At 34.6% G+C, this 12437-nt stretch overlaps 1 protein-coding gene across 1 annotated transcript in view; it reads left to right on the top strand.

Annotated features, from left to right (window-relative positions):
* Positions 1 to 1362: 1362 nt before the first annotated feature.
* The window catches only part of st18 (ST18 C2H2C-type zinc finger transcription factor), a 64283-nt gene continuing 53208 nt past the window's right edge, over positions 1363 to 12437 (top strand). The window contains exon 1 of the mRNA XM_062992699.1: positions 1363 to 1369. The gene's annotated coding sequence lies outside the window, so the exon portion shown is untranslated. The remainder of the gene's footprint in view (positions 1370 to 12437) is intronic.

The following is a 12437-nucleotide window of genomic DNA, read 5'->3' as shown; positions in this document are numbered from 1 at the left end:
TTGAGTCCTCCAAGTGTCAGGATATACTTTATTTTAAGTATGGGCTGCTTTGTGTAACACTTTTTGTAATATGTGGTTAATTCATAAACATTGTGACGTCAACCTCAGTCGCAGCCACTGATTTTGCCATGTAAGAAGTGCATTTCTAGTTTATTAAGTAATTTTAAGAATTTGCCTGACCTAATCAGTATGGCTTTAGTTTCAGATTTTCTCTCCTTCTTGATGATGAACTGGGATAAACTCTATGTGACTTGAAGAAAGCATTCTTATTTAGACCTGTACCTCTCTATGATTAGATTTATAAGTTGATTGGATGTTTTTTGACTTTAGTTGGATTTGTTTGGTGGACAGGCTTTACCATATTGATAGAACTCCCAAAGACTATCTTGGCAAAGCTTTTAAAAACAGAAGTTACACAAATTTCTTACAGAGGTGACGAGTATTAACAATTCGAATAGAGGCAAATTGTCTTCTTGTATGAGATCAATGTTAGTCTTACAGTTACAAGGTGTATTCATACTTTGTTAAGGGTAAAATGCATTTGCCTTTTTTTGCTGATTTGGCAGAAAGGTTCCATAGATCAACCAGGGGGGAAAGTACTATCTTTAAGATTTACAGACTAGGACAAAAACAAATCAAAGCATCGTATTAATATTATTAGGAAATGTAGGAAGAGTGAGCGGAACCCTACCAGGCAGTGTGTACTTGCACACTTGTGTACTTGTGCTTGTTTCCTTAGCAATAAAGTGGCAGACATTGAAACTGGTCTGTTGAGCCATTGTTATCGTCCCTGGCCATCTGCTGCTGAGGAGTGACATTCCGTCTCATTTGCATCCTGACTGATATGATGAGGTGGGGGATTATTTTAGGGGAGGGGTTGCAAGTGCATATGGCCCAAAACAACGTTAGTGAAAGTTTTTTGACCACACATCTATTTAACACAGATAAATCAAAGGACACGAGGAGATGCAAGTTGAAGGTGATCTGTACCGCTGTCCCTCTCTCTCTGGGCCAGTTTGTGTGTTTTACGGATGTGGGAGTGGTGTGTATGAGGGGTGTGTTTGTGTGTCTGTGAGTGTGTGTGTGTATGTGTTTGTGGTGGAGGGCTGCTGCTGTTGATGTGCAAATGTGCATCATATTGAAGACTAGTGAATAGGGAGGTGTGACGTGGAGCTGGAGCTGAGCGCAGGTGCTTATCGCGCACACACACACACACACACACACACACACACATGCACACACACACTAGCAGACACACTTGTGTCATATTCGCGGGGACTACATTTCAAAAAGCAGTAGCCTCCTCCGATCGAGCAGCATCCGTCGGCCAGGAGCGTGAGCACTCTCCAACTTCAATCAGCACTACAAAGTAGGTCTGTTTTTTTATTAGAACACATCCAAACATGATCACATTTACAATCATGATTACTCTTGATCACTTACTGCATGTGAAGCTTTATTCTTGCTGGATTTCTTGGCTAGGTGGTAATCTGTAGTTTATGCAAAACAAGATGCTGCTGTCATTCTGTGCTGCTATAAATCTGCTCTAAAAAGTTACAAATAATATATAAAAAATAATCTTTTACACCCAAATGCAATGTTAATGTTTTTTTTTTTTTTTTTTTTTTTTTTTTTTTTCATTTTAAAAATACTTGCATATAAAGATTTAGTTAGCATTCTGAGCATTGTTGGACGGTCATACCTATTTTTGTTTTATTCTCTTTTTCTATTTTTGTGTTATTTTACCTGTGAGTGATTGACCACGTCAATACTGCTATGATTTGTTGAGCAACTGCAATTCTGTTAATCATTGTACTTTTTATATTTTGTATGTTTTCTTTTACTTTTACATAGTTGATCTGGTAAGTATCTCAATATCGTAGTATGAACCAGTGTAGGTGGGCTATGATCTCCAGATTACGGATTCATTTATGACTTTGCTTAAACAAAAAAAAAACATGCAATGCATGATGTAGATGTAAAAATATACTTTATTATTATATTATATCTTTTAGCATTCTGTCAGTCTGTTTTTCTTTTTTTTATTTACTTTTATATTTAAGATCAAGATGATTGACCCTGTCAGTATGTCATTATCATCTCTAGAAACTATGTGTGGTATTGTAGGAGTGTTATGATTTTGAATATAAGTTTCTGTATTTAGTATGTACATTAATTAAACTTAACACCAACATGAAGTGTATTCAGGCATAGTTTAAATGTTTGTAGACATTTTAATATAATGGCCTGTTTTAAGTCTTAAAGAACATGTAGCACAACAACATCTGGAATTTTTCATTACTGTTAAATAATAGTTGACAGGTCATTATGTTGCTTACTGGAAGTCATGGTAGATGACTTTCCAGGCAAGACGTTGTATTTCATTTTTTGATTTTTGAATCGTGGTTGACCGTGGCAGTATCTCATTTATTACCAATCCTATCCTAGAAACCTTGGTAGGTACAATGTAAATATTCTGACCTTGACACAACTGAACACTATTTATTAATCTGTTTTAGATATTCTGTTACTAATAAGTAGACTTAACACTTAACCTTATTACCCAAACTGGTCTACAAATATCTATAATACAAACAGTAAATATATAATGTATTGTTTTAGTTTAGTTTTTTCTTCAAGTTTTAAAAGATTGACCATGTTAGTGTGTAATTTAATCATCAGTATTACAGACTATGGTCAGTGTACTACGATCAGATCTGATTCCTTTTCATTTGTCATTGAAATGATCACAAATTGTCATTATTGTTCAAAGGTGAACTTTTTTTGTAATTAATTTGATAATAGTTTCTGAATAGCATAAGCTGGATCAGATTTGAGGTCTTTGTGGGTATCACAAACAAGTTGTCCTATTACTATAAAGTGTATTGTGAGTTACAGGAATACAAATTCTAGTGTTAGAAGCAATTACATTATATGACTTATAGGGTTTGTTAAGTGTTAAGGAGCGGACTTTCTCATTGTACTTACTCCATCCAGCTAAGAAATAACAAACATAACAGATTGATTAGTTTGTTTTAGACTTGACCAAGATTTTATTCTCAATTTTCTAGATTTGCTGTCTATTCTAATATTAGTTTTTTTTCTTTTAAGTAGTGGTTAAATAATGGCTTGATCAACTTTATTTATATGTAAAATTATATATAACATCTTTTAAGTTAAACACAAACTGCCCGTGACCTATTTCTGTTCGTCTAGACAATATTTGATTTCAAACTTTGTGCCAGCTCGTCTTAGCATTGAGTGATGAATATAAAGAGGCAGCTGTACACACACGCCGTTGTCCATAGCTGTCTACCTTCATGCAAACTTTTTGCACTGATGTCACCTATTGTTAGTAGTTTTAATTAAAAAACGAGATGGAAGGATTTGATTACATATAAATGACACCAATATTAGTTCTAGAAACTGTAGTCCTTTTTATTACCTATTATTATAGAAAATAATAGATTGTATTTAACTTTGAAAAAACTACAGTTTACACAATTAAACCTTAACAGTTATTATTTAATAACTCTCTGCAGGAGATACACTAGTGCTAAGTCTCATTTACATATTAAGTTTATTGGGGTAATACTAATTTGGTGCATATTTTACTAACTTTACTTTAAGGCAAATGTTTCGCATTTGGATTTACCAAACAAGAATTTATAAAAATATGTAAAATACTAACTAAATTCTTTGTTTTGACTGACAAAAATACAAATTTAAGCTTTATGAAGAATACTTTAAATTTTTAATACATAAATATATAATCAGTAGTTTTCTAAAATCTCCAAATATCTAAATAATTAATTAATGAACAATGCTTCAAAAGAACTTAAATGAGTAATTATTACATAGGTAATATTTCAAATGCATTATTTTATAACAATGACCTATATCATGATTAAGTGAATGTCTTGTTGGTGATTGCTGAGTTTCTTTGACTGTAAAAAGATTAACTACCACAAATTCTGATAATCCAGATCTTTCAATGTCTAAGCAATGAAAGAATGATAAAAGTAAAGACACCGGTGTACACACACAACCACCTGAAGCTCTTCACCTGCATACAGACTTGCTGCACTCTGATTACTGTCTGTCTCATTCTGGTAGTTTTAGTTCCAATAAAAGACGGGTGTCTATGTTTACATATAGATTACATTACTAGCCATCCTATAGAAACTCTACTAGGTGTACTGAAGGAAGGCTTTGTCCTTTTCACTTTGACAAGGCTGAAGTGTATTTTGTTTCTTATAGTAATTAGTAAAAGACAGATGCTGGAGTAGATTATAATAGAAACTCAGTGAGAGTGATACATGAGTGTTTAGCAATATTATTAATTAATATGTTGTGATTGATTGAATATACACTAACACAAACATATTAAATAGTTTTAATTAGAAGTTTATTATTAGATGGTTAATGTATGTGTGTACATCAATATTAGTCCTAAAAGCACAGGTGTAAATTATCTTTGACAGTAGAAAAGATTTTATCCTAAAATCTCTGTTTGTCTATAATTCTTTTATTGTCTATGGACTTTTATTGTCTTTTTTGGCAGTTCACTATCATGTAGCTGATCTAACATCAGATTTTAGATTAGATTAGATTTCAGTCAAGAGTATTTTAACTTATTTTCAAAATTATTGTGACTTATTTGAATGCAAAACCTTGAGGTAAAGTAAATCAGATTAAAAACTGAATATAGTTCTTTTCAATTAAATGAACTAGAATATAAACACTTGAACAAGCCAACTAAAATGTAAATACATGAAAATATTTATCAAACAAAGCAGACCAAGATTGAAATCATTCGATGCATTGGGCCTTTTTATTTTAAACACAGGTAGATGACTCACTGTATTATTAGTAATAGAATCAGTAGTCGGTTAGCAATATGATGAAGACGATTTGTAGATAAGATTCCACATTTCATTTTGTACTTTACTTAATTCTGACTAAAGTCAAGGTCCATCATTAAAACCTGTTATATTGGTAATTTGCTAAAATGTTTCTGAATGACAGGTGCTAGATTAGATGATCTAATATCTGTGCCAGTAATACACAAGCACTTTGTACTATTATTTCCAAATCTGCTGTGATTTACTGAAATACAAAATTTAGCATCATGAAGGTCTAGTTGATGTTTTGGTCAAAAATGAGAAACTTCTCTCTCCATAGTCAAGTTTTACTGCCATGAGTTTAGATGCTGCTGTGTAATAAAACAGAGAATAGTCTTTGTATATCACATAGACCAAAAAGCATGAGCAGGGTATTATTTCTTATGGCAGTCTCTAAGCCTATAGTTCCTACCTGTCTTCCAAGCTAACTACACTACACTATACTACACTATACTGTGCTTTACAATACAATACCAAATGTGTAGTACTGCAATGGCCTTTAAAATAAAATCTTTCTGAACAGCTTTTTAAAGTTAATACACATGCACAGTGTAGCTAAGTCTGGCTTGTGTAAGTGTGTCTTACCTGTGAAGCTGTGTCTAACCTGTCTACCTGTATCTGGCCTGTCTACCTGTGTAGATGTGTCTGGCTTGTGTAGCTGTATTTGACTTAAGTAGCTGTGTCTGACCTGTCTACCTGTGTCTGGCCTGTGTAGTTGTTTCTGCTCTGTGTAGCTGTATCTGGTCTGTGTAGTTGTTTCTGCTCTGTGTAGCTGTGTCTGATTTGTGTAGCTGTGTCTGGCTTGTGTAGCTGTGTTTACCTGTATATCTGTGTCTGACCTGTATATTTGTGTCTGACCTGTCTATTTGTATTTGACTTGTGATGCTGTGACTTGCCTGTGTAACCGTGTCTGGTCTATGTAGCTGTGTCTGCCCTGTATAACTGTATCTGGCCTGTCTACCTATATCTAGCTTGTGTAGCTGTGTCTGGTCTGTATAGCTGTGTCTGACCTGTGAAGCTGTGTCTGACTTGTGTAGATGTGTCTGACCTGTCTACCTGTATTTGGCCCACGTAGCTCTGTCTAACCTGTGTTGCTGTGTCTGGTCTGTGTAGTTGTTTCTGCTCTGTGTAGCTGTGTCTGACCTGTGTAGCTGTGTCTGTCTTGTGTGGCTAAGTCTGACTTGTATTGCTGTGTCTGGCCTGTATAACTGTGTCTGGTCTGTGTAGCTGTGTCTGACCTGTCTACCTGTATCTGGCCTGTGTAGCTGTATCTAACCTGTTTCTCTTCTTATTTCAACCACACATAAATAAATGTAATAATTAATTTTGAGTAGCTTGTAGAATGAATGCTACAGAGCGTCTTGGATCTAGGGACCTGGGTTTGGTTCTTGCACTTTGCATAGGTTTGCTCTGGGTACTGTGATTCCCTCTCACCACTATTCAATTATTTCACTAACTATCTCATCCTGGTCAGGATAGTGGTGTGTCTGGCACCTACTGGAATCACTGAGTGCAAGGCAGGAATTCACCATGGGCAGGGTGCCAGTTCATAGCAGGGCATTGAATCTCTCTCTTATTAATTTACTCAGACTCAGGGGCAATTAAAAGCAGCTAATTCACCTACTGCATGTGTTGGGAAGTGGAAAGTGTACTACCTTGGTAAAATTCAGGTGGACAGGTGACAAACATAAAACACTTGACCCATGATGCTGTAGAGCGGGCACATTAACAGCTGGACCATGGGACGTGTCAATACTTTATTTTTGCGTCTTTAAAGCGACAGTATGCAAGTTTTAGGGAGTATTTTCATCCTGACCAACACACATGGTGTGATTTGATTCCAAGCGGCAATTCAGTACACATTTAGGGTGTGAGGTTAACAAAAGGTTAAGGCATCAATGTAAGGGTCTGAATAAACACATCAAATTCATTTGGAAAGTTCAGACCTTAAAAACTCATTTTAGGCTTTCCAGGGTAACATTCTGCCACTTTACGCAGGATTCAGCTTTGAGTGGCATGATGGTGTTGATAAAGGGCCTGGGTTTGATACCTGCCTGTGAGAACTTTGATGTGTGAGTGTAGGCCTTTTTCATGTTCTGCCCATAAACATACAGGTTGGATTGAGTAAATGATTAAAAGAAGGTATTCAGTGACATTCCTGATTTGTTCCCACTGTTTCTTGTTGCCAGATCCTTAATAAAAAAAGAATGAATGGTTTAGCAGATGCGCTGGTATGACCTTCTGAGTAGGAACTGTCCATGGTGCTGTCTAAAAAGTGTGGAACAATCGCAGTGCCGAACATTCAGCAGATCTTCTATAGCATTAATCTTACTATAAAGTCTTTTTCTGATGGGTTATTCTGATAAACCATCAAAGAGTACTTTAATAAAATAAAATTATATTTCCAGAACAGGATTTGTATGGAACGGTAAAACCGCATTACACATATTAAATTATCTAACTGTTTTAAATGATGCATGAACTCAAATTTGCTCATTAACCATGTTACAGAAGTCATCAGCGAGCACACAAGCAGAAAAGCATGCAAACATTTTCTCTGTAATTGTGCATCAGTGTAGCCTTGTATCTGGTTACCTATTTTTTTCTCTCTCGCTCATGCACAAACTTTACTTCGTTAATCCAGGAAAATGAATTATTTGGATTTAATTCGACAAGGTTTCAGAAAATGTTCCATCTGCCACGGAGCAGCTGGCGAAAGGATAAATGTAATTAATTACTTAACTTTTGAACAGAAGTCCAAAAAAACATGCCTGGCGAAAGCAGGATTGAAAAATGGAATTGAAATTACATGGACCACAGTAGATCAGGCGTAGTGTGATTAAAGGAATTAACACATGGCTGTTTTTATTCTTCTTCAGCTTGTATTAATGTATAGACTGTAATGTATGACAAATTTTTATTTTTTCTGATTTCTGTTCCTGTTCGTTTAAACACGATAAAGGTTAGACTGAATGGTGGATTTATTTAAAACTTCTGTAAATGGTGATATATTAAAAAAAGATTAAAGGTGTTTTTTTTCCAAAACTTGGAAGACCCAAAATATTAACTAATTAATATTACATTTTTTTACACTAGTAATGCTAAAATAAGTACATTATTTTAAAAAATCATATTTTCTTACAAATTGAATAATTCAAATAATTCAAGTCAAACATTCTTTTTTATTAAGTTTTATTTACCTATAACTTATTAAATATATCAAATTATAAATGTATACATTTTTAAATAATAGTAAATAGCAAATTATTTGTTATTTTATTTTTGTATTATTTAGATTTTTTGTATGTTTGTTTTACTTTGTATGTTTTTATTATTATCATTATTATTTTTTTTTTTTATATTAATACTTCTATTACTACTGCTAATAACTATGTACAAAACCCTTTTAATTGTTTTATTTCCTTATTTTTCTACACTGGTAAAATAAATAAATTAGTAAATAAATAAATAATTTACAAAATCTTGCAATCATACCCTTTGTGATTTATTTATTTAAGTTTACATTAATATATAAAAAAAATATTTGTTGACAAATTCATAAATAGTAACATCTATCTTTACTCTGCAAAAAAAGTAAAAAGAACTAGACTTTAGATTTAGAATTAGATTTCTGTTCTAGCTATCACTATTTACTTTTTCAACTACTTTCACAGCCTGGTCGTATTTTTGTTAAAAAAAACAGTCACAAAATCTTAAATGTCAGCAAAACATTTTGGTCAATATCACTAAAGGGTTTGTTAGTTAAAAAGTGATTCAATTACATAAAAGTGAAATTCTGTCTAATAAAAACTAGGGAATTATGAGTATTAAATATAGGTATTAGTAAATATGAAAATGACATGGATTTTTTTAATCAGTGCTTTTACCTTGATTGTAAAAGCTACCTCATTGGCCGTGGTTTTGTTTGTTGGCCTAACTATAAAGGATCTGGCCGTACCCTTGTGGGCCGGGAAGAATTAGGATTTATGAATTGATTTCCTCTGTTGCATTGTTTAAACAGCTTTGGGTTCAGTTTTGATCCCTTCCTCTCGGCTTTGAGGCCGTTCCATGGTGTCAGCTGTTGACTGATAGTACGAGGACGGCATCACAGTGGGAATGAAAGAAAAGTAGCGGTTGGTAAACACTGATAAGGGATAAATAGAATGCGGTCAGGCAGAGATAGTTCTGTGGGAGCCCAGATTGTGTGCGGTCTGGTAAAATGAGATTCGGAGCCTGTCCTTTTTATTCTTCTAACCACCCTCCCCTTCCCCACATCCACTCATCCACCCCCTCCTCCGGATTGTAGTTGTCTGGAAAATCTCCAGTGACCTCACTAGGCAAGTCCCTGGCTTCACCAGTCTTTTGTTAGTGTGTGTTTGTGTGTGTGTGTGTGTGTGTGTGTGTGTGTGTGTGTTTTGTTTCTCTAACAAGGGTCAGTTGGTGGTGCACGTGTCCCCGTTGCTTATGGACAGCTGTCACAGTTATGAGAGCTCACAGTAATTCATTTAACATTAAACTAGCAAAGCAGAAACACAAAATCATGAAAAACAAAAGAGAAAGTGCAGCGTAGAAGCTTCATCATAAAACATCTTCTGCTCTAATACAGGAGTCCCCGTTAAAGTTTATTAACAGCCATTTTTCCATCATCTGATTTTAATTTTTTAAACATTTGATAGTGATTTATTATTTAAATGTACATTATTTAGTTATACCTTTAATATTAATATTTTATAGATGCAGCGCTTTTGCACAAGCTTGGTTCTAGTAACTAAAAGGGTAACAACTGCAATAATAAAACTTTCATAAAACTTTAAAAAAGATATCATTTATACATTTAAATAACACAAAAAACACACTATCACGATGTAAAAAAAAACTCATAAATGCAGAATGCAGGGGATTTGGTCTCTGTCTGTACAGTTTTCAATACTATAGTCTTTCACACAGTAGCCTTGTACTGGGCACTAAATGCTTTTAATATACTTTTTAAAAACTTTAAATAATAATATTAGTAGGATTTGAATTACCTTGAATAAATGTTCTCATAATTAATTACAATTCTTATTATTAATTAAAATAAAACTTAGTGGCCATCACTATTATTAAGATTACCTTGTCACAGTAGCTTGCAGATAATGTTACATGTTGGTCCTACATTCATTTTTGAATGTTTTTTAAACTCTAAATCTAAAACTCTAAATAAATTTCATGAACAAATGTAGCACTTATCTATCTATCTATCTATCTATCTATCTATCTATCTATCTATCTATCTATCTATCTATCTATCTATCTATCTATCTATCTATCTATCTATCTATCTATCTATCTATCTATCTCTCTCTCTCTCTCTCTCTCTCTCTCTCTCTCTCTCTCTCTCTCTCTCTCTCTCTCTCTCTCTCTCTCTCTCTCTCTCTCTCTATCTATCTATCTATCTATCTATCTATCTATCTATCTATCTATCTACCCACAAACCCGATCCATCCATCCATCCATCCATCCATCCATTCATCCGTCTATCCATCCATCCATCCATCCACATGTGCACCAATTATGTATCAATATTTACATGCTCCTCACACAGAGAGCGCCTCACTTTTGTAGGGCAATTAGTCTCAGTATTGAAGAAATAGTTTTAGCCTCATACGGGGCACCAAGATTGTAAATGATTTTAATACTTGAAATACTTAACTCTAAACATTTTAAACTCTGGACTGTTTAAATATGATCAATATTTCTTTTGAAAAACAAACCGAATGAGACCTGTTATTCTCGAGTGACAGAGCGACACATCAGTGTCTTCAGGACCAGGATTCAATCTTTTCCTCCAGTCATTGTCTATGAGGACTTTAGATAGATAAATTGTTCTAAATGTGTGAGTTTTAAATGTGTGAGTGTTCGGTGCCCTGCACTGGATAAGCGCCCTGTCCAAACTTTATTTCCAGTGTTTTCAGATGGCACTGGACCCACTGCAACCGCTAACATTAAATGAAAAAAGATTAACGCCTGGCTTCGACAGCTTTCTCAATATATATTTTGGTCAGCAGTAGTTTGACTAAACTGTTTATACACTTCATAGGCCAGTTTCAGTTCGACTGTCAGCAATCAAGCAGGCTAGAATCATACGTTTGATTTAAATCCTCATTTGTGTCGGCTATCTCAGGGGTCGCCATGTGCTCTATTTACAAGGAATATCATTCAGCCCATTATGCATGGTCTGGCTAATGGGAATGGATGTTAAGTGTATGGCACAAAGGCTTTTTAGGAGGGAGGGATGGAGGGGGTTGAGGGGAGAAAGTCTGTGTAGATTGGACAGATTTAGATCTCAGTGTCCATACGTCTCAGCACTCACCTACTTCACCCCTCTGATACATCTGCATCCATTCTTTTGGGTTTAGAAGAAAGAGAAAGGCTGGCAGAGACGTGGTAAGTCACGTTTACCTTTGGTAAGTGATTCACCATGACTGGGGTTACCCTGCCCTTTTGGTGTGCTTAGCTTAAAAGTCAAAGAGATAAAGGGACATGTTGTAATCTGTGAGACTTGGCTCGAGGGAATGGGTGCAAGGAGTGTTACGACGCCTGTTGAGGTTTAAATACCCTCAAGAAAACAACAGTAACAGTAGTGTGTTCGTTTTTATTGATCCACTGTCATTACCACAAGTAACTTAAATGCTTTAGTTATTTTGTTTAAATAATAATAATGATAAAATATTTACACCAATTCAAAGTTTGCATCCTGGTTTATACATTTTGGAAGAACTTGTTGGCTAGTCTTAGTTTTTTAGACTCAGATTTCTTCTTGATTTTCTACCTTCTGTAATTGTAATTACTTGTAGATGTGTTGTAATATTAATATAACATTTTCTTTCTCCACCTCTAAGCTATGAACATTTGCAAATATGTTCATAATTAGTACTTGATAGATACAATGCTAGTTATAACTTTTTGACTGGTAGGGTAGCTAGTTAGTGTGTAATACTGTCACCATCAAATGGGTTGACAAATCAACGGAAAGCCCCAAAAGTGTCTTAGTAAGGTGTTTATATGTAAAAGCTTTATAGATGTTCAACCAGGTTGGGATCTGGTGACTATCAAGGCCATATCATTTTATCATTTCATCAAGATAGAAATGTGCCACTTCACATCAGATATAAGAGCTTTGGACTGAACTTAAAAATGGACTCATCATGCCAGCAAAATATACTCTTGGTTTTTACCAACACTGAAACGAAAACTTGCTCTCAATGCAAACTGTTTTCAAGATCAGGACAGAAAAACAGAGTTTTATTATCAAGAGATTAAAAAAAAGATCATTTATGTTCTGCATGCAATCCTCCAATAGCAGACTCTGTTACAGGGTCAAGATGGTACAGCCACACCATGACTCTCCTGTGTTTTTCTATTCAGTCATAAAAGTACTGTAATAGTTTCAGGGAAACAGAAGTTTCAGGTATTTGAAGGGTTAAATAGCCCAGAAGAAAACATATGGCTGAACTGTGTGCGGAACAGTGTGTTTTTTTTTATGAAACCCAG

This window comes from Trichomycterus rosablanca, chromosome 3 (genome assembly GCF_030014385.1).
Source record: "Trichomycterus rosablanca isolate fTriRos1 chromosome 3, fTriRos1.hap1, whole genome shotgun sequence".
In the NCBI taxonomy this organism is placed as follows: Eukaryota; Metazoa; Chordata; class Actinopteri; order Siluriformes; family Trichomycteridae; genus Trichomycterus; species Trichomycterus rosablanca.
The sequence above is the reverse complement of the archived record's forward strand: the minus strand, read 5'-3'. Positions and strand labels throughout refer to the sequence as shown.